Raw genomic sequence first — 23732 nt, 5'->3', positions numbered from 1 at the left:
AGCTTGGGATTAAACCACATAATCTTGATTGAATATGATAAAAATTCTCGGTTTATTATCAAAAAATAATAAAGTAGAATTTGGACACAATTGTTAGTTTGCCTGATTTTACCGTCCGCTAATGGGGGGGGGGTGAAATACATTAAAGCCCTATTCCACGGGACCGGGGATCAAAAAAGTGTCCATTAGCGGGAGGTGTCCGTGAACTGGGAGGTTCTACGTTATTTCATTCAGAGAAAAAAAAATTGGGAAGTGCCACTTATATATATATTACTAGCCACTAACAACTGCAATTATTACCACTAAAAATTACCAGCAGTAATGTTTTGATAACCCTGCGTGGCTTGATGAGTTTCAGATTAATTGAAGCACCCCGCTGTCGTCCCAGGGTAGAAAGGAGGGGGCACTTGAGTTGGTCTCCTGTGGTTACTCAACTTCAAAGAGCAAATGCGAGCCGAAATTCCTTTCAGAAAAAGTATCCCCGTGCGTTGAGACCACCTACACAACAATTATACAGTGAACTTGGATAAATCGAACGTGGCTAATTCGAATTTTTTATCATCCGAACTTTTACGAACTTTTTAACCCGTAAGTTTTCTATCTAATTTAATGGTAAAATTTCTTGTTTAATTCGAACTGTTTTCGAATGTTTATGTTTTAGTTGATTCGAAGTTGGAGGGGAAAAAATCATGATTTTTGTCCGACGAAATTTATTTTGCAAACATTCTACACAAGATGTCAGACTGCTTTCTCGATGTTGTTAAACGACAAATCATTGATGGCAAATGAATCGTCAGTTTTAAGAAAGGAATAAATCCAAAAATCAAGTTTTTGAGAAATCTAAAAAAACTGTATGAGTGGGACATTAACTTTGAAACAATTCGAACCACTAGTATCCCGTATTACAAGACATTCCAATATTTTCATTTGTTCAGAATTATTTTACACATTTGTTCAGTTTTTTCAACGATGCTTACTAAAGCCGTGAATAAACAGTTTCTTCATAATTAATTATAATGTTATAATGATTTATGGAAACAAATATTCCTCTTACGTATTTGTGAGGATAAACGTTTTTTTTTTTGCTGAATTTTTCAGTGATTTAAGGTATAGTTAGGGATTTTGCCGGGACATGGACTTATGGCAACGTTTTTGATGACAATTCGTGACGTCCCGTATTTCACCGAATTTTAGAGGTCCCAGTTCCCCAATAATTCTCAATGAAATATAGTCATCTATTGATTTTAATGTCTTCTCCGTCAAATGAATTTTTGTTTACTGCAATATGTAGCACTCCTTTATTACCCTAAACTTCAACCATTTTTGCAGTAATTAGTAAATTTGTCAAAATTACATCTTTTTGCTGCAATCAGTAATATCCCGTATTAAGGATAGTAAATTTCCGCATTTTTCTTGATAAGGTATGGTGAACCTACAGTAAGTATCAAGGTACAATTTTCGATTGAACCCATGTGAATATTAGTAATATCAATTACAACAATTGAACAATTTTTCATTCAGTTAGAATCGACTTATCAAGTCTGCCTGCGGATCGCTTATGCCATCGTGTCAGACCATAGCTTCAGAAACGTTATATGGCTCCCTTATGAATCGGGGATATTTTAAGGGGGGGCCACGGAGAGCTGTGAAGAATTAGAGGTTTTCAAGTGAAATATTGTGCGAGAAAATATTACTACTTTCAGGATCCAGCAGAGAGAGAGAGAGACAGAGAGCTGTCCGTAGAACCATAGCCATAACCCGCGGACAGGTGGGCATGACCCGGGGTCTCATGATGATTGCTTACATGATGAGATCTGGCACTGTGATTTTTAGATAAAATTATGTAAATACGCGAGCAATCTTTTAGCTAAGTACGGGACCCCCCAGAACATCACTTTGCTTGGGGACCCTATGATATTGAGACCCCCCCCCCCCAAGGAGGTAGCTCACCGAACTCTAGCTCAGGGTAAGCGTGGGCACAGGCTGTTATGTTGGGAGGGTCGGTTGTAGGTTCACGCGTTTGATCTCATCCCATATTTTATACATACCTATTTTTTCCCATTCAGCCTAATTTGGCTCTCGCGAGGAATGACCACCAACTTTCTAGATGCGTGTCTGGCCCAGGGTCCCAGAGGTCGATCTCATTTATAAATTTATCTTCATTATAAATTTAGTTTTGATTAAATTCAATTCGTAGAAATTACTGGCTGTAAATAATAAAACATTACATACGATTTTAAAGAAAATCGTGACAATTCCATCTTTGAAAATTAGCCGGGAATACAGGTGTACTTTGCTGAAATCGGTGTTCATTATAAGCAATCAAAATAGCATACATAAGCAATACGAAATTCACGGGATACGGAAAAACTTCGTTATTTGTAAAAGTTCGTAATATCCGTGTTCGTTATAAGCCAGTCCGACTGTAGTATTCAACCTTGCGAAGCATTAAACTAATGGTTTCGAAAATTTTCAATTTTCTTATTTTATAATTCGATTTAGTTCCTATGATGACAGGAGAAATTATAACAGAACATATTATCACGATATATTATGTATAAAAGACATATCCCAGTCGTTCAGGACATATTTATGATTTTCTAGTTCATTAGTCACCTAGAAAAATTTTCTTCGCATGACAGTATTTATGCATAATTAAAATAACACGGACGGCTGCTGTTGTGGCACTTTCTGCACGAAGAAATTTGCTTTCAGAAAGTATCAAAATCCAATCAATTAATGGCTAGAATGTCATACCACGTGGATCATGATTGAGAATAAATAAACGAACGATCCATATTTTTAGCAAAGTAAGCAGAATTCTTTCAAGTAAGAGCCCTTTCTTACACAGTGTTATTTATATGTGAGGCAATGTTATCAGAAAATATTGTCTTCTCACCCAGAAATCCAAGAAGTATGCGAAGATCACACACACGGCGGCAGCCGAGATATCGTTATTAAATTAAGTGGGTGCTGCAGGTTATTCAAGCGTTTCCCAGAGAAAGAAATACGACGCTTTATTTCCCTGATTTCGCTGCTGCCTATCTACAGGGACGTGCTGATTAGTTAGTTATAAGGGTAAGTGTGGACGGAGGTGTCGAGTAAGCAACTAAGGCTTTAGCAAGTCTTTTCTGGAACAAAAGCTTCTTATTTCAGGGATACAGAAAAGATGGTTTATATCTAGAATATGATAAAGGTATAGGAGAAACGTACGTGTACGTGGATATAGGACGGGCATATTCTGAAGAGCTTGTCGGCAGATGCGAATTGCTTTGTCTTCTAGAAACACCTCAGATAGTGGAGCCTCGGTTTGCATGTCTAAACCTATCTTCAATGTTGATCCAAGTTAGCCTCATTGTTTCACGGATAAGGCAATAAGGAATCCTAATGAGGCTCTCTCGCTAAAAATCTATGGTAGAAGAAAAGAAAACAACAATTAGCGTCTATTGTTTAACGCTTCTTTTCATTACCTGTGATCGTTTTCTTTGGCGAGTGAAAAAGGTAACTTTTATCGCTTCATCTACGAAACTGACAATTCGAGGAGAATAATAATAATAATAATAATAATACAAAAAAGAAAACTAAGAAAGGAAAACAGAGTACAATAGGACAGTGGCTCAATGGCCGTGAATCGAAAAAGAAGACACCAACACCATAAAAAAAAACCTCCCTAGCCTTGTACTTGATGCTTTCTCGTGATAACAAACAAACCTTTCGATTCTTTTGATATAGCTATAATTTTCGTAACCTACTTCTAACATCTTTCAAAATCTAAATTTATACCTAAAAAGTAGGATATTGTTATAGCTACATTATATACAGATCATAATCACGCACCCGTATTATATTATGAGTCAAATCTAGATTAGTAGATTTTATCTCACCCAGTTTAATTAACGTTAGAATGCAATTATGCCAGCTGATTTCCATATACTGGTATCGTATACATTTCTATTTATATATATTAATGATAATATGATATTTAATGAATACTTCTGTTAATTAGCATCCAGAAATCGAAACTCATTTAATAATTGAACGAAGAAATTATATGGTTTGAATTTTTGTGAGTGATAATATATAAAATGCGAAAGGTATTCAATTTTATTGAAGGAAAATAATGTAATTCAGAGCTACGGTTAATGCTCGATATGCTTGTTGTACAAGGTACACACACGCATACAATACATACAACACACATCCCAAGAAGATGCTGTCTAAAAATACAGATTGCTGAAATTCCTAGGAGCTCTTGAAAATCTCAACATCTACTATTGCTCGACAAGAAACTTTTTCCCAGAGAAGAATTCTAGGAATTTTTCTCCTCTCTTCTTTCTCTCTCTCTCTCTCTCTTATTTCTCTTCCTCATTGGATGGCTGTTGCTGTTTGGCGAGATTTCCCACTAAAACAGTCGCCAAAGAAAATGGGAAGAAATCTAAAAATCAAGATATTGGTTGGGTATAAAAAGATACACTTTTATTTATTTATTTATTATTATTATTATTATTATATCGAGATATTTCTTTGAGATCAATTAATCATTTTCTTTTCGGTATTGATATGATATCGGTTTGTAAGCTCTTATGGTGGGGATTGATACTAGAGAGGGGTATATGAATATGTCGGCATTATTGCTATTGCTTTTATACGTATAGTAAAAGTCTCTATGAGCTTGAAGTTACGCGTGGATGGCGTTTAGTTTTTTTTGCCGGAAAGCGCCAATTCAAGGTGTGCTGTAGTTGTTTGGTGTCTCCTCTGGTAGACGACTGGCCGAATGGTTATTCGTAGTGTGACGGCTTCACCAGGCACTCACTCACTCACTTGAGTCTCGCTGGCTGCTGTGTGCTGTGGCTGTTGTCTGTCGGATGCTGAGCGTGATTCGTGTGCTGCTGCTGCTCCTGCTAGTTGTAGTTCGCCGCTTGTGTCTCGCGCGTGCGAACATCGTTTCTGGTATCTCTCTTGTCCGTTAGATCTTATATCCCATCTATCTATATACACAGCCATTTGGTTGATTTATTTTTCATGTGCACAATACGTTGACTTTTGACCTGATAAGAACTCGCCTGGGATGTGTGCAATTCACGTTCCCACTGGAACATTTATCGTTGGATTAATACTGACTTCATTTTCTTGCGGAATCTTCCCCGCAAAAATGTAAGTAATTTTTATTGAAATTTTATTATATTGAGAAAAAACTTTTAATTACTCATTTTTCATTTTGGAATGAAATTGTACTCCAATTTTGAAGTGACATGTTTTGAAATTTGATTTCAAAAATGTAATCATACTTTTAATATTATGTATATTTTACTTTCTTACAAATGTTTGGAATGGTATTATAAACAATTATATATCATTCAAAACATATCATTTTCAGTTCATTTCCAAACTTATGTTTCAAAAATTTGTGCTTAGGATTCTCTCAGAATGTTTTTATTCAGTATCAAAAAATATTTACTTAAATTTTTTTATTTTGATGTGAAATTGTTTTTATATGAAATAACGGAAATTTCATTTTTTTTAATGAAAATATTAGTTTGAATCCTGTATAGTCTGGTTTGCATCTAAAATGAGCGTACGAGAAAAATTATAAGAATGAAACGCGACGGGTTTTTGTTGGGACTAGACACATTAACAATTCGAAAGAATTTGCTGATAGGCCGGAAAATTTTTCCTTAAAGGAAAGTGTCATTATTTATCATCATCAACGAGTTCATCCTCAACGGCTGAAAACTAATTAGGTTCCCTCGCAGAAGGTATCCACCACCATCAACGGAAGAGTTGCGAAGTGTGTTGGTCCGGTGGGATGTGAGAGGGCCCACATGTAAGGAGTGACGGCGCGTTTTAATTGCGGGCTTTGAACTTAACCCTCTGCGACTTGCGACGCCTTACACACATACCTCTTCCACATCTTATAATTCCACAGTATCATACGTTGTGTGTGTGTGTGTGTTTGCGTGCACACACACACACACACATCTCTCTAAGTTTCTCACTTCCCCAATTTCAAGAAAGTGATATATATATATATATATACACACATATAAGCACAAGGGGTTCAAGGCTTTCAGTCGGTGTATGTGCCCTTGCCTTTTCCTCACATAAACCCCACTGAAGAAAGCGGTATCCGTCAGCGCATTTAATCCGATTTTACTCTCGAATCCTTCCGTCGTTAGCAGAATTGAAAGCGATATTTTTAAGGAAGTGGGAGAAAAGGCTTCTTCTTAAAGGAAGTAAGAGAGAGAGAGAGAGAGAGGAGAGCAGAGATTTTTCTCCTTTTGTAATTCAGATTTCACGTCAAGGGAAAAATATGAAGAAGAAACGCGAGAAAAAAAGCATTAGTGTGTGACTATGTGCTTTCAGATGAGGAAGAAGAGATATATATATATGTATAAGAAAAACACATATATATGTATTTTTCTTATCTTTATCCAAAATCGAAGCTCGGATATACTGCGTTTACCCCCCCCCCCCCCCCCCACGTACCGTCACCTCAAATTTCTTCTGGATTGCTACTGAAGGAAAAGTTAAATATTCTCTTTTGGAATATATTTTCTTTTGCTGGCACATCTCTCTCTCTATATGACATCTTGGAATTTCCGTCATGAATAAATTTGCCAGGTCTTTTGTGTTATGTATCTTTGAATCTGTGGCCGATGGGATACCACTAGGCATTCGGAATGTATCTGGGTATATAATAAAGCTATTTTGAACGCAAGGATTTCTAAAGCCGATGCGATGCGACTTCACACACAGATGTATTTGATATCGAGCTAAGAAGCGTTCTTCGGAGTTCTGATCGTAGTCTTCAGATAAGACAATGCGACGAATGCAGTTGTGCCGATATATTAAGTATTTTCTTTTTAGATTTCTCATGGGAAAGCTGGAGATCGACGCCTTCAGCGAATAGGATTTACAAACACTGTATATTTTTTAAAACATGCTCGATATTGGGATTAAAGAGAAAAATCTTCATTTTAATATAATTTTGTATAATAATAGACAAATCCGATATTAAAACGGTCGGCCTACTAAAGAAATATATTAAAGTCGTGTGTAGTTTTTAAATTGTACTTGAGGCATTCAAGATACTGGTTCATTACAAATACAAAGGCCATAACAGATAATTGAGGTGGCTGAAAAAAGATACCTATTAAAAATATGGATGTCAAATGCAATTAAAATACAGCAACCCAATATAAGAGCATGTATCACGGAAAAAGCCTAATAATTAATATACAAGGTGCATAGGCAACAGGACGCATAGCATTTTACTGGCGAACCGTTCATCCTAGATAAATACACCCAATTAGAAAATGCATCCAAATAGCGTGTAATACTCAGATATCTCATTTATGTTGCAAGGGGTTGTATAGTTATTAAAATAAAAATGTTAACTTTTTACACAGACACCCTGTGCTCAAAAGACCAATTAAAAGTTGATGCCCTGGGAAAAAACAGCATTAAATGTGGGTAAAAACAGTTTAGCTACATTTAGTGCTCCTTTTTTTCTCAACTTTCATTCGTTTTCCAAATTCGAATATTCAGCGAAACATGTGGAAATTTTTGTTGGACTCACGTGAGACAGAGCAACAACTTTCTAATTGGTTTTTTGAGCGCAGGGCGTCCGTATAAAAAGTTAACATTTTTATTTTAATAACTATTCAACCCCTTGTAACATGAATGACATATCTGACTACTACATGTTATTTGAATACTTTTCCTAATTAGAAGTATGCCTCTAGGATCAACGGTTCGCCAGTAAAATACCACGTGCCGTGTTACCCACACTGTCCATGGAAATATCATGGTTGTCTTACATCTAAGCATGTGTGTGTGTGGATAGATTCTTGATTCTTACCATTATAAGCAGAGCAAATCCGAGAATTATATTTACTTTTTTGACCACCTTTGAAGCAACTTTCAGTAAACCTAAGCCCCTCGTCAATGAGAATTTGAAAATCGGCGACCCCAGTGGCATCCGGTATAGTAATACTACAGCTCGTAAGTAACACTGTATTATAATGTTTCCCCTTTACCCTTTAATTGGCATGCATTGAAATATTCAGAGGTGAAAAATTTTGAGTGGTGAAATAAAGCAAATAAGTTACCCTGAATGTCATTACGTGACGAAAAAAATTATTATCAATATTTAAAAAATATATGGGATGCTGCCCTTCAGGAAACACACTGTACTTATATGATTTATATACATTTGAATAGTATAAAAACTGAATTAATTGTTTTTCAACTTACTTTACTATCATTGTTGGAGGATACAGCAATATGTCTCTTCTACACATGATATTTCCCTAGAAAATTCAATATTCAAGGGCCAAAAGTCATTCTTGCTTGGTTTGTCAAGAAATATGAGACGTGTACCTTTGAGCCACATTCTGCTGGTAATTTTAGAAACATAATGAACAGCTCACAAGACCAAAGCATGTCTTTTGTGTTTCCCTCTTAGATCTATAAGCCATTGTGTATGAATACCTTAGAACCGGATACTCTGTATAAATAATGAGAAATTAAATCATACTTGCATCTCTGTTACAAATGGTTTTCATGACACACATATCTCTGAAATCTAAAATCACGTATGAGTTTTTTCACCCTATTCATATTCCTTAAAACGCTTGATCCCCGTCAATTAAAAGACGACTCTTAAAAAAAAGATGAAGAATCCCTAGAGAGATACTGTTAGTTTACTATAGATACAATATAGAAATGTATGAATAAGAATTCATAGATTCAGGGAACTGTTCCAATGTTTGTATACGATGGAAGTAAAATTCAACCAATTCACAATCATATAAAGAATCCAGTTTTCCCCATAGTTGTCAATTGAAAAGAGGCGGACAGACATAGTGCTTAAAAAACACTACAAAAGCGAAAAAAAGTAAAAGTGCTAAAACACATGTGTCGTTATGTCCAACGTCTCTCCATTTCGTTGAGATTAAAATCGAGGTTTAATAACAATATTCTCTATGGAAGTTGAACGGTACTACCGCTTATTGACGTTATATAAAACCTGTCGTGATAACCGAGGTTGTTATAGCCATCGCCGACTGAGTATTGATTGAATGGCATCAATTTTTACATATGGTTTCGCAGAATTTTTTTTATTCAATAGGGGAATATATACTATACTTCTGTTGTTGAAGATCTGGCTATGTTTTCTTTTCCACTTGGGAAATCTCTTGGACAACGATTCGATGTGTCGTACCCGTTAAGATTCTGTCAGAGTTGCTGACGAGGTGGTGAATATTAGGGTAGCTATCCATGAAAGTCAGGATTTAGTGATTATAGGGGGATTCACTGATAGGAGTTATATCTATCTTAGGGATTCGGATCACAAAAATCCAGTTGGGTTCGTGGATATGTTTTTTTTTATTTCTATTTTGTTGGATTACACGCTGACAGCAGGAATCACATCAGCGTTATACGAAAGAAAGTAAAGAGCGGGAGAGAGTGGGGAAGAGTGCCAACCTTATATTGAGTTTGATGATGTGAATGGACAGTGGCCGTTGTATTATCCCTCCCACAACAGCACTTATTATATCGATCGGAATAGACAGGGACATTGACGCAAGGAGAGAGAGAAAAAAGTGATTTCTGATGATATATAATGGTGGATACCTAAAGTGTGTGTTTCTGTTGCGTGTTCAAAAATTGTATTAAAAATATTATAAAAATTAGTTTTTGGAAGATATGAAAAAACTCAGTGTGTTGAAATTATTATTTTTTATACTAATATCCTCAGGGTTGCTTATGATTCAGGTTTGGTCTGGTATAACTGTTATGAATGTTTATACGGTGGAGGACACAAAGTTATGGCCTAGTCTTATTACGCCCTAGGCACCAATTACAGAAGGGAGCCAAAATCGGGGGAAACGTTGATGTCATAAAAAGTAGACTTGTAAAAGTTTTTATCAAAGTTGAAAGAACACTTAATTTTGTAGAGGCTATGCCTCTAAATGGTACTCTGATCAGTTATCCATACTGAATATGTTCCTCATAGCCCCCTTTTCATATCAATGAATTGCGTTTGACTACTGAAATTCTTCTGAGTCTATTTTTATTCGGTTTCACGTTTAGTGTAATTGTTTCGTGAATTTCGAGTGCAAGATGGTACGAAAAGAGTTTGAGATGGTGAATTAAAATCAAGTAATATAATTGGACGAGAAAAAGAGAATTCTAATTTATTCTTGGGGTGTATTAAGATCTATAGAAAGAGAGAGAGAGAGAGAGATGTTTCCCTGTCATCAAGAGTCTTCGACAAATAACAATCGTTTCGACGTCTATAACGTCGGCGAAGAAAATGCCAGCACCAACTAATCAACTAAGTCCTAAATTTTGAATATTACGTTCTAGTAGAGAGCGAGAAAATTAGGTTTTCCCTTCAAAGGACTCGTTGTTTTCATCTGACAAGTAAGATAGAAAAAAAAAGACACGAAAGAAAAGTCTTGAAGCAACGACTTGTGCGCGATTGATAAAATACGTAGAACAGAATAAATAATCGTTGTCTTTTTCACGATTTCCCTTCTTGAAATTCCGAAGGCGGCGTAAACCGATATTAAAGAAATGAATCGCACCCAATTCTTCTTGCCACCTTGATTTGATGTTTTCTCCCCCTATTTCATTGGTTTTTTTTTTTGTTATTTTATTTTTATATAAAAGCAGGCATCTAAACAATTGATTTACGCTACGCAAAATTTCAGATATTTGAAACTACGTTTTTTTGGGTACGTGTACATGTTATATCATCTCTTTGAAATTTTGAAATTATTGTAACCCTATTAAAAGTTCAATTTCATAACGAATCCTCAGAAAATTTCTACCTAAACAAAAGTAGAGCAAGTTATGGCACTTTAGCCATGAATTGAGTTTGTCTGAAATGTGGTCATCTTTCTGTAGAGGTTCATGAAAATCCAGTTTTGATTTTATTACACTCGTGATGATGTTTATGATTCTAGTCTGTGACACAAATAATATACTTTAACAAAAATGCAGAAAATTTGAATTACTTATATTTTTCGTACACTTTTAGGTTATTTCATCTACAAGGAATAATAATCATACAAAAATAAAACTCGGTACGCAATGCTTCATTTTTTAAGATTACGTAGTCATTTTCCAAAATGTTCTAAGGAATATGTGTCTTTTCAGCATCTTGTCGTCACATATTTCCATTCATCTGCAATTAAGACAGTACGAAAAGCTGATATGTTTAGAGTTTTTGATAAAATCAGGTGATTCACTTCGCATTTGCTGATCCCACGAAAAAGTCCATCATTGTCCATCACTGAAGGTCTAGTGTGCAAAATAGCGTGTGTGGATGTAACAAGATTAGGTCGATGTTCTATTCTTCAGTTTTCAACAGTGCAGTGCCCAGCCAGTTAATGGTGGAGAATAACACCGGTGTTGAAGTCATTATCGGAAAACGATGACATGTCGTAATGGGAACTCATAAGTCAGTCGCCAGGCAGTCATTAATATCTCGAGAAATTGCTGTGGCCATCAGATGGCTGAAGCTCATCCTACCCGCGCACATACACTTGCTTGCAATATGCAATTACAAAGGCTGTTTCTATCTTCTTTACTCATTTTATTTTTTTGAGTTCCCGTTCGAATTTTATTTCCTTGAAGCACATGAAATTGTTTCTCTTTTGGTTTTTTTTTTCCGGTTTCTGAATTCCCCTTAATTTGACTTCATATCGGACATCGTTGATCTCGAATGGAATATTGAATGTAGATTCTTGCGTAATTCATAAGGAGAATGCATTTTTTCTTTTCAGTACATGAATACAACTGAAGATATACAAATACACTAGTTTTCCCTTTATTTCTCAACGATGTTTATTTTAGATCCCGATTTCTTTTTAAATCTGGCTTTAAAATTTATCTTAATAGGATTTAATAATCATATGCTATACATAACAGTGACATTCTCTATTTATTAGGCTTGTAGTATTACATTGGAAAAATAACAGCAACTATAAGTATAAAATATTCGCTTTCCGGGTTTAATTTAGATAAGTATAATAATGGAAGGTATTTTCGAGCATAGAGAAATGTAACTTCTTTTTTTTTTTTTTGCTGTTGTTCCTAAGATATTTTTTGCATTGATGCTCTCGACGACGACAGAAAATATCCGAAACAACGGGAAAAAAAAACCATCCAAAAAAGTCTGAAAGCTAATGTTTCCAACCTAAATAATAACAATGCCAATTCCGGGAATAACGACAGCATTTTTGTAATGTCGCTACCTTTCAACTCAAAAATTGCGACGCAGAAGGAGTATTTATGGGAAAGATATATTTCTCTAATATTCTGCTAGTAGAACAATGTAAAAATCATATTTCAAGCAATTACTAAAAACATTTAGATGTCATTAAAGTCCTTATGATTATGAGAATTTGGTCTTGGGATGGATTTTGATAACTAACTTTGTGCAAAATTTAACCGCACGTTATGAAAAATCGAATGCTTTCAAATTTAATTAATAGACAGTACTTGGAAAAACAGAGCTTGTTATTGAAAAATTCATTTATTTATTTAAATGACGTGTAGTTTTTGAATTTTTAATAATCATTTCTTTGTATTTCCATTTACTATATATATATCAAGATGAGAAATAAATTTTGTTTGACGTAATACACGTTTTTCCGTCAGGACAGCCTATACCGTGCACAAGGATTAACCATAAATAAATGTATCTCGGGAAAACTTCTGAATTATTATATTTTCGTATAATGTCGTAGAGATGAAACATTCATCTAATCTCTTGGTATGAAACATTCATCTAATCTCTTGGTATGAAATTTTCATTAAATGATTATTTTATATCTTCTCCTTGTTCACTTACGAACCACAGACCATTCGCGACCATGATCAACAGCAACATAGTTTCCAAGCACATGTATACGTGTAGTGTTTGACACGTTACTGAATGTTGACAGATTTGGAATTGTGTGGTTTATACGTACTCTGCATTCCCTTTTCTCTACCGATTATCCCGGTCGCTAATTATTAGTGCTGTACATGCCCTAGATTTCGGAGAGTATAGACTAACGCAGTCACTTTATACTACCCAACCGTACTCGTGGGACGGATTAGCAGAAACTGCTATTCCTCGATACTATTCTATTATCTAGAAATTTGGTAGCGGTTAACTCAAGGGAAAATGATCTTGGATGGTGCCGGAAAACCACTTCAGATTTGGAATCGAAGTAGATAATTGCAGCCCCCATATAACATCAGTTCTCTCCGTAATGCTTAGGTTTTTGAAAGAGTAATAACGGACTTTCAAATAGCTAGTACGGGGTTTTAACTAAATGTTCTCTTTATAAGACCGATGTCGTACGTTACGGAAATTCAATTGATACGACTATGACAGTAGCAATACTTGTTTTGGCTGCTGATACTGTCCATGTGTTATGAAATATCCTTGACATCATGTGGCTAGTTAGTTTAATTTCTCTCGCTGAGTTTACTCCTCGTGTTCTCGAAGAAAAATCCATATTTTCGGAACTCCCAGAGGCGAATTTCTCGCACTTCCCCTAACACCCATCTTCACGTTGTGGGAGTTTCGAAGGCGATTCGCACCTGGGTATTATCAGTCGAATTTCATTGCCTTTTGTACGTTTTTCCACGATGTACTATGGAAAGGCGTGTTTGTGCTATCTGGGCGCAATAGCCAATTATGAAGAGGAGGTCGATTGGATTCTCTTGAATTCATTACAACGGAACAATATCACGCGATGTTTTTGCTTCGCTTTGGTGATGTTTGCTTGTTTTACCAATTGAACGCAAGATCCATAAGTGTTCGCTGTAAGCGCGATCTCTAGTAGAATTTATTGTTATTGTTTTCTCAAAGCATTATCTTGTTCTTTTCCTATCTTGGTTAGAATATTTTGGATTGTACATAGGATTTGAACAAAGATTCTGATCAATTTTTGTTTGTATATCTCGGATAATAGATGAAATAAATTAGAGCTTTATCATCTCAGAAAGTTTAATGCATTTGATTTGTTTCTGCGAAAGTTCAACGATAGGCTATAGCTATGTTTATTAGATAAATCAGCACGTCAACTTTCGTTCAGGATTATTTTTATGAGAGAAAAAATGATTCCTTACATGTATTAACTTAGTACTTCATCAAAATTACTTTTAATTATTCATATCTGTGGATTGGCATTGTTATAAAAAAATATCCTATTGCGTTTTGGATTTTATTAATTCATCCTATTTAACTACGTTGAAAAATTGAACTTTAGTTGTGTGACAGTTTCGGCTTTTTGATCTGGAATTTTTCTATTCTACAAAAAAGAAATGGAATTTCCTTTCCTTATTTTTTTAGCTTTTTCAAATCGTTTTGAACATATACAGTGTTTTTGAGAACTACGGTATTTCTCCTAGAACTTTTTATCAACACTGGCATTGATTGACTGACTTTTTCTCGCGTTTATCATCAACGGGTATTTCTACTTTTCAAGCTTTATTTAAATGTGGATACACAATCAACACGCGTTGGAACAAAATTGTAGAATGACGCAATGTTCCATGTTTTATGTGTCTCACACCTCTTGTTACACGCTACCGAAATCCCCCTGTCGGCTGCTGTGGAGACATCTGGACTTGTTTTATGTGACGCTCGTGGCTAGATTCCATTTTGTACACCACCCAAATCTAGTGAAAATCCTATCTCCAGGCTTCTTGAGGTATTTCCCACCATTGACTTCTGACCCGGAAAATGTTCTGTCGGCCTTGCTGCAGGGCCCAAAACGCATTGAGATATAGTGAGAGTGTAGCTGAGGAGGAGGAGGAGGAGAAGGAAGAAACGTTTCTGGAATGGGCAATTGCACCCCGTTCCATTTCAGTTTTATGAGTAGTATGTTAAAGCGGATGGAGAAACTTTCCTTTTCCGACCCCACTCACAATTTTACTGCGTATGCCACTTGAACCTCTTTTCCACAGAATGCGTTAAACCCCTGAATAAAACAAACATAGATAATAAAAACCCTGTTGAAAAATATAAATTTCTCTTCTGCTAAATAGACGAAATAAACTATTTAAGATTGATACTTGGTAGAAAATATTAATAAAAAACTTAAGTACGCATACAATACACATACAAGGATATTTACAGCACGATAAAGACCTATTTTTGTGAACTCGATTTTCCTGATTCTAAATCTACCAAAGACAATATTAGGCTTGAGCAATCAATGAAATATTAATAATAAGAATCATACCTTTAAATCGTATTCGATGCCGCAATTACCTTACACATCCTTGCACCAATATACACAACTTATACGTACATTTTTTAGCATATCAGAAACTCACCGAGTACCAAGCATAGGCGTATGTGTTGCATAAAAACAATAACTCAGATATTCATCTTCATAGAGAATCCACGAAACGTAGGGCTTTTATCAGGAGCGAATTTTTATCACTTCGAGTGACGTTCCCCTGTATTTAATTTGGGAAACCCGTGTTTAAAACTAATCCGCTTTTCATTTATTGGACAGTATCTAAAGATAAACTGCTCCCTCTCGTCTCTTACAAAAAAAAAATGGTGCAGCACCCGGAAAAATCCCTCTCAATACAGTAATTATTTAACGGGTTTTTTTGACTGGCGTGGGTGTATAAGATCAGTTGAGGCCGTTGAAAAAGGGGAAGCGAAAGAATGGCCCTTCAGTTTCTTTCTGTGTGAGTCTCCCATACTCGCCTGGTGGCTTTTGCCGAACCCTCTTTCAACAGTGTTTTCGAAAACTGCAGCTGCTTTTTCCCAGTTTCCCTGTTTTCTTTAGCACATATTATAACGTATATGCTTTTACTTATTTTTTTTTTACACTGTTAAGCTTAATAAGGGAGGTGAGAGAGGAGAGTTTACCCCAAATTCACGCATATGGTACTTTTAACAGAGGAAAAAAAAACAGCTGCGTTTTTTCCTACATTTCAGTTCTTACTAGTTGTGAACCCATCCAGCTTGAAGAATCTTGAACACTCCTTGGATTCTCCCAAGACTTGAGACGTATGCTAATTTGAACTTAATGGGTGTGTAGATTGAGTCTTGAAATATTTCTGTGTGAAACATAAGAATGCATTGAAGAGAGAAATCAGCGTTTAGAAAACATATCTCAATCCTGGACTTTCAAGGCCACCTGATAGTTAAGCAAATTTGTCATTTGTAGTTAATGTTGTTCTTTTTTTTTATATATTATCATTTCATTACTATTATTGTACCGTATTTCTTGGCGTAAGAAACGTTACGTTGTATCAACCGCACCTTTTGAAATTTAACTTTTTTGTTTTCTTGCGTATTTTACATTCCGATGTATCTTAAAAAATTATTTCTAAAGCACAGGACCAATTCTAAGAAGTTAAATGAAATTTAATTAATTCGTACTTTATTATTGTACAATATAATGTTTGCTGCCAATTTTTTGAAGAGATCGTGTTTCGTGTTTTTTTTAAAACAATAAAACTAACTTTAAAATTATGTCTTTGAAACTTACGCGACGAGGTGTGTGAATAGGTGAAGCCTACGATAATATGAGCTCCATGCCTGAGAATAATCGGGAACCTACTGCAATAATTCACATTTGCTTAGGTTCAATATGTGGATAATCGCGTGAATTTATTCTTTATAAGAGGTAGGCATATAACCGGGATAAGGCATTTCGCGACCATGTGCGGAAAAGGCATATGCCAGGTTTTACAATCGTTAGCATATTTATTAATTATAAACATATTCAATAATAAAGAGGTTTCTAAGCTAGGCTTTTCTAAAGCTTTAAGATTAAGAAAGATGAAATATGTAGGAACACTTTATTCCGTTGACGGTGCTTGACGTTTTACGGAATGATGCGACCACCGATAGATGGTGTCTTCTCGATATGCCCTCACAATGCTCAAGACTAGTACGGAAATACATGACTTTCTCTATCGGTAGTAAATTGCTGAATGGTGAACTTGACCGGTGTTGGTGTGAGGTAAAAGTAGTGGCGAAAGTTGTTTTTAAAGTTGTTAAATTGTCGATCAAATATAATATCCCCCCCTTGATGAATCATCTCTGATGAAGGCATTTAGTTGCCACCTATAGCCGAATTTTAAAGTCTATCAAACTAAGCCGAAAATACAAAATAAATTTTTATTTCGAAAGTTTTTTTTTTCTCTCTAGTTTAGACTTCTTGTATTGGAAATATATGTACTGGGAATCGTAATCGAATCAATTATTAATCAGAAACTTTCATTGTAAGACAAACAAATAAACCATTTGCAGCTAAAAGAAAAGGAATAATCATTTGAAAAAACAGGTAGAGCAGTGAATAAACGTTTTGATTCGCAGCATCGCGTTTTCGTGGCGTGAGGACTGTTGATAAATGCATCAGGAAAATCATTTAGAAGATGAGCTTAAGTCTATCACACTCCACCCCGTTCTTCAACGTGTTCATAACAAACAGGTTTTCTCTGGCGAGTTTTGCTCGTGTCGTCATGGCCTTTAAATATTTTAGCACATACCTCGTGTGCTAGATTATTTTGAGCCTTGTCTGACAGGTTGAAGCCTCTTGACGATTAGTTACCGCGGAAAGAGCGGAAAGCTTACTTGGCTTTGGCCCCTTCTTTACATCATACACATACACACCCTCTGGACACTGTCAGAATCAGAATCGTAAATATAGCGTAATTTTCTGCTTCGGAGTGTTTTCATGGTTGTTGCTGCATAAGCTGGCTCCGAATCCCACACCTAATTCTCGTTATCTTTACACGGATGTCGCTATTTATTATGTCATTCCGACTCTTCCAAAATATGAAGACTTATATTCTTAGAAGTCGTCGGGTGTATGTGTTTGTTTTCGTAATAAGAGTGAAACCAGTTTTTAATTCCGAGGTCACGTCTCAAAAACGCGGAAGCTCCTAGAATTTATTTTACTTAATTGTAATATGCATGTTTGTTGTGCCATTATGTATGAGTTAGCTTTCTCTTTCGTAACTCTTCATACCTTACACATGTCATTTAATTTTTTTGTTTTGTACACTGATCAACATAAGTTAAGGGACAGATACAAAATCTAAATATCAGAACGTAAAATTTTCCTCAGAGATTGGACAGTCATCGACAGGTGTATAAGAAAGATGGAAATATTTAATTGAGGATTATGTAAATTACTTCAATCACATCGCTTCAAGACATTACTAGAGTGAACCTATTTTTGATCATACGATGTAATTCTACGTTTATATGTAATCATAAAGTTCATATTTTTTTTAAATATAGATTTATTTTAAATTTAACTGCATTTATTATCATAAGCTTTTAGTGCTTTAAAAATGTAAGTACACTTCAAGCGTTTACACGAGATTGGAATTGGGGGGCAACTTGCTCAATTGGATAGAATCGTGGTTAAGAGATAGGTCGCAAGGAGTATATGGTGAAGAGGGAATTCTCTGGTTGGACAGGCGTCACAAGTGCAGTTCCTCAAGGAAGTGTCCTTGGTCCCATACTTTTTTCACTTTTTATCGATAAACTCGATCAGGGTATCGATGGGATTGCTAGCAAATTCGCAGATGATGTGAAGCTAATGGGGGTAATCGGGAATCAATGCGATAGGGAGTTGCTCCAGAACAACTTAAACAGGATTGCAGAATGGTCAAATGAATGGAGCATGACGTTTAGCGTTGGTAAGTGCATGTTCGCTCTTACGAGGTGAATGGTGTCACTATCCCGGACGCAAGTATGGTCACTGATTTGGGAATTCTCATTGACGAGCGGCTTAGGCTTTCTGAACATTGTTCAGCGGTGGTCAAAAAAGCGAATAGAATGCTCGGTTTCATTTTCAAAAAGGTCTCTTCACGTTCTCCTAAAGTCATTCTTCCGCTTTTTCGAGGCTTAGTTTGTCCTGGACTGGAGTATGCTGTAAGGTTTTGGAGACCATACCTACAGAGGGACATACACGTGATTGAAGGGGTGCAGAGAAGAGCTACGCGTGTCCTTATTGGCACACGAGGCTTGATTATGAAGAGAGACTTCATTTTTTGAATATGTTTACATTGGATGAACGCAGGTGTCGAGGAGATATGATCGAAGTGTTGAAATTTTCAATGGGATGGATAGGATGGACCATGAACTTTTAGTACACCGCCAATCGACTGCTTTTACAAGGGGACACCAGTATCGATTGGTGAGGGACAATGCAAAGTTTTGGTGTCGCAGGGAATTTTTCTCCAATAGGGTTGTTAATAAATGGAAGAGCTTACCCCCGGAGGTAGTAAATTGTAACAGAATTGACACGTTCAAAAAGAAATACGATAAACATGTTGGGGTAAATCGAGAGAGAAGCTATCCATACTTAGAATAAGACAATTATAATATTTTATGGGTAGTATACTTATATTTTATCATAATTATTGATTTTTTATTGTATTTTTTATAAGTATTATGGGCATTGTATAATATTTTATCATGTGAATATATATTGTTTATAATTTTTTTTAACTGCATTTTTAATTGGGTTACTGTATTTTTGAAATATATGGCATCCATATTTTTATGGACATCTTTTTCTCAGCCACCTCGTTGGGCATTTTGCCTGTTGTGGCGTTGTATTTGTATTCGTACTTGTATTTGTATTTCAACTTTGAACACCAATGTGTGTATATCTATCCACAAAGAAAGGATATTGTCAACTCTAATATCTCTTGAAACGTATCTCGTTGCATATTTGACTGAGTTTGACCGTATATAGTATTTTCAGTAGCAAAAATGATTGATAAGAAATGAATAGTTATATTATTTCAGAATCGGAAGTAATGCATTTATAGAAAATTCTTTGCTGCCCATTGTCTGCAGAAGGAGAGCCTATCTTTATTTAAAAAAGTAAAAAAAAAAAAAAGGTACAGGAAACAAAATGTTTCGTAAAGGCTTCGGTCATTGAAAAGAAACAGCAGTTTATGGAATTTGTCTCTTAATGGCCACATTTATATGAAATTGGTTTCCGGTTTTACTTTGTCCATTGTTCAGTTGGACAACCGGATGTTTCGAGTGTTTTTACCGCCTTTTACTTTGAATGTCACCGATTATGGTCTCATGAAAAAAAAGATATATACATATATATATATATATTTTTTTTCGATTCCTTTTCATCATCGTTTATTTCTAAAGCTGAGCTGAAAATATCAGCTCCTATTACAACTCAGTTTTGTCCTCATAAAAATATGTATCTAAACTAATTAAAGATGATTCCAGTGAGATTTTGAAAGCATTGGAAATGAACCTTTTTATTCGTAGTATTATTTTTTGCATATATTTATATATTTTTCTCTCTTTCACATAATCAGTTGGGTGAAGATAATTTAGATTTCATTATATTTATTAGCCATTAAACCTAAATTTCATGCATTCAGTGTTTGAAAAATGCAACCAATAAGTGCATCGCGATTACACTTGAGGGAATGTAAGCAATAGGCTTATTAGTTGTTTTTTTTCAAGTTTTGTAAAACATCTTTTATCAAACTTTTATTATGTAACTCCGGCATAACCGTGAAAGTTAGCCATAAATAAAATTAGCTGCTAAAAAGTTTTAATCTCGAAGTAACTGTACGTAATTTTTAGGAAAACATCATTGCTCGTCGATTGTAATATAACTGTAATGTATCCAAGAGTCTGAAAGTGTCTGAAAATTTGGCCATTCGGGGCCTCTTTGATAATGGAATAAGTCAGATGTGAAATTATGCAAAAGAGGATCCACGGGAAAATATTAAAGCCATAAAAGAAATGAGACAATGGAATATAGCAATTATTGTATGTTATGAAATCATATAAAACTAATTTAAATTTTTGAGATGTAGAAGTATATTTCCCTGATCTGCTGGGCATTAATATTTTTCAACATGGGCAGCTGGCACATTCAAGACGTTGATGTTTCGTTGCAAAACGCATTCGAAGTCTATAAAGAAGAAGCTTCTGAAATAAAACTTATTGTATCTAAACTGAAATATTCAAATGTTTCTAAATGTTGGCAAAACAAATTTCTCTTGCCATGTCATTTCCTATTTTTCATTCGGTAGAATCAAGTGCACATGCGAATAACTTACTTGGACAATCATGAAATCATTCCAACGGAATCGGCAAGTGATGTTCAATTGCCCCTCACAGCATTAAAATCATACGCAGAAGATTCATCAATCATAAAAACGTATAAACTTTTAATTTAATACAGTGTAAATAATATTGAATGAGAATAAAACTTGATTCATTCCCACACAACAATTTTCTACTGGTAACACAAAGAAATAGGATCCCAAAGAGAGGAAAATTTGAAAATAAATTTTTATAGGTGATAATATTACCATCGATCTTTGATAATGCATTTTACTCGGATGTACGTATTTAAAGCACAATATATTTTATCTTCTTTATAGAAAATTAATACTGCAAATACAAAACTATAATGTGGATATAATTTCCGAATTTTTGTGATTGAGTTAAACAACTGCTTTATTAGTTATTAAAATAATGAATAAAACTGCAAAATAATAAAACTGCGAGTTATTGTTTTCTAAATGAAGAAATAGGTTCGCTTATTAAAACATACTTTAGTAGTAGACTGAGTACCTGTAAGTTTATGTCACATAGTTGACGGAACCACTATTAAATGATTTATTTGCCTTCTATCAAATTGAATTTCTGATTAAAATGTCTGGCAATCATACAAGCAAGCCTCTGGCATAATTTCCATCGAAACAAGTTGGTTGTACGGGTGAGGCTTTCTAGATGATGATGGTAAGCAACTAGACATCGCATCAGAAATTCAAAGCAGGAAAACATATTCGGTCAGAGAAACATTAAACTGCAGAAAGAAAGGCGGTGTCTATGCTTTGAGTTTTCCCAACTGCAATGGAGGTAGCGAAGCGGTCACACAAAATTTCTCTGGCCTGCCTTTTTTTGTGAGAATTAATGCCCGAAACGTGTCAAAACTTCCAATTTTTTTTTTATTTCTGAGAGAAGCAATCCATTAAATTTGTGTTATTGTAGCTGACGATGGAAAATCGCTTCTAAATTTATGACACTGCAGTCAGACAACCGTTAGGTGATAATGTTGCCCGTAGAAATTCACTCGGTGGAGGAACACTCGCTGCATGAAATGTGCAGGTTGGGAATGTGTGTGAGAGAGACACACAACAACGTGTGTCAGGCATTTTGATCGATATGAACAATTTCCCTCTGAAAATAAGTTTCTGGAACAATTCCAACGTTTAGCGGTCAGATGTCACGTTGATGGCATCCAAATGGTACAAAGTATTGTGTATATTCGTTATTGTTGACCACTGTGTTAACGTAACGTTCTCTGAACGATAAAACCTAATTATCGAGACATAAATATTGTACGATTTAGGGCATTTGCTGATTTTAGAATTCACCGACATGCACGAAGTTGCCATAATCGTAATGAGCAAAGATTAGGGTTGAAAACAAAAACTAAACTGTTGTCCAAAGCCTAATGACCATTTAGTTCCTACTCGTTAGCTATCTGAAGCATTTCCCTATCTGACAAACGTTGCTAAACGCGAAACTCGAAACGTATATTGCTAGCACAGACTAAAACGTGATGATATATTTTTCTTAAAGTTCAAATGGAATATTGAGAAATTTTTCATCCCAATAGGGTATTTATAGGACACAAGGCTCAAATAAAATTCATGCATTGCTTATCAAGAAATGCGCCTAGACTACACGGATCTATTCAGATTAGAAGTTGGAATAGCCCCAGTTGGGTGATGCAGTTCTCGCAGCGTGATCTAGAGTTGTACATGAAATACTCTTTCTTCAATAAAAGATTTTGAGTACTAACAAAGCATATCTACAACATATACATCTCTGAAAGGTATTCGAGCAATGTATGAAACGCATAATGAATTTCCGTACCGTCATCGTCTAGAGAAATATTGTAGTAGTGTTCATTCAGCACACGATTCCCTATAGGTATCTATCTATAATTTAATTCTAACATATCCGTAACAAACGCATTTTTCTACCAGCACAATAGATGTCTCAATCTTCAGTCAGTGTGATGGTCTATTGCTAATTTAATTAAAACTTCCCAGTGAAACACAATGAAAACGTACGCCAACATGCGCCTTAAATACAGGGGAAGCGGATGGTGGGAATATGTAAAGTAACCAGCCGTTCCTGGCGTTTTGATTAAGTGTTTGTAGTATATAGAATATTCAGTTACTATATTATATCATAATAAAGTGTCAATAAATACAAGGATAAATTCGGCCAATTCCGTGCTTCTTTTAAAATTTAGAGATTTCCCTACCTTAAGTAAAATGCTGTCTCTCGCAAAAGTGACAGACAACCTCAATTCTTAGGTTCGTTCCTTTGTAACTGGAATATCTGCAAAACGGAATTCTCCTTCCACTAGTCACCATTTCTTAGCTACCGCATGGTTCAAGAAATTGGATTTCTGCTCAACCAAGTTGGAGGTAAACAAAGTGACTCTTCTCTTTTCATACAAAGTACAAAAGAATGGATACCAAGCAGTGATGGGAACAAGTTCGGAAAGAAAATTCGCATTCCTCTGTGAGGAATCGAACCATCAACCTCTCACAGTCCTGGTGAGTGCTCTTGCCAAGCTGAAGAGGACAGTCATATTTTGAGCTGAATAGGACTAAGAATGTATAGCCTTCTTACTCGGCTAGTAGTTCTTATCAATAAT

At 35.4% G+C, this 23732-nt stretch overlaps 1 protein-coding gene across 3 annotated transcripts in view; it reads left to right on the top strand.

The window, feature by feature from the left end:
- Positions 1-4748: 4748 nt before the first annotated feature.
- Positions 4749-23732, top strand: part of LOC149085233 (leucine-rich repeat, immunoglobulin-like domain and transmembrane domain-containing protein 2) — a 180498-nt gene continuing 161514 nt past the window's right edge. The window contains exon 1 of one of the 3 annotated variants that reach the window (XM_089233116.1): positions 4749-5154. The gene's annotated coding sequence lies outside the window, so the exon portion shown is untranslated. The remainder of the gene's footprint in view (positions 5155-23732) is intronic. The other 2 variants (XM_089233115.1, XM_089233118.1) reach the window with 2 other exon arrangements.

This window comes from Pholcus phalangioides, unplaced genomic scaffold (genome assembly GCF_987345545.1).
Source record: "Pholcus phalangioides strain wild (caught in Gottingen) unplaced genomic scaffold, Ppha-v1.0 ptg000007l_1, whole genome shotgun sequence".
NCBI classification, from domain to species: Eukaryota; Metazoa; Arthropoda; class Arachnida; order Araneae; family Pholcidae; genus Pholcus; species Pholcus phalangioides.
Note: the sequence above shows the minus strand (reverse complement) of the source record. Positions and strands in the feature narration are given on the sequence as shown.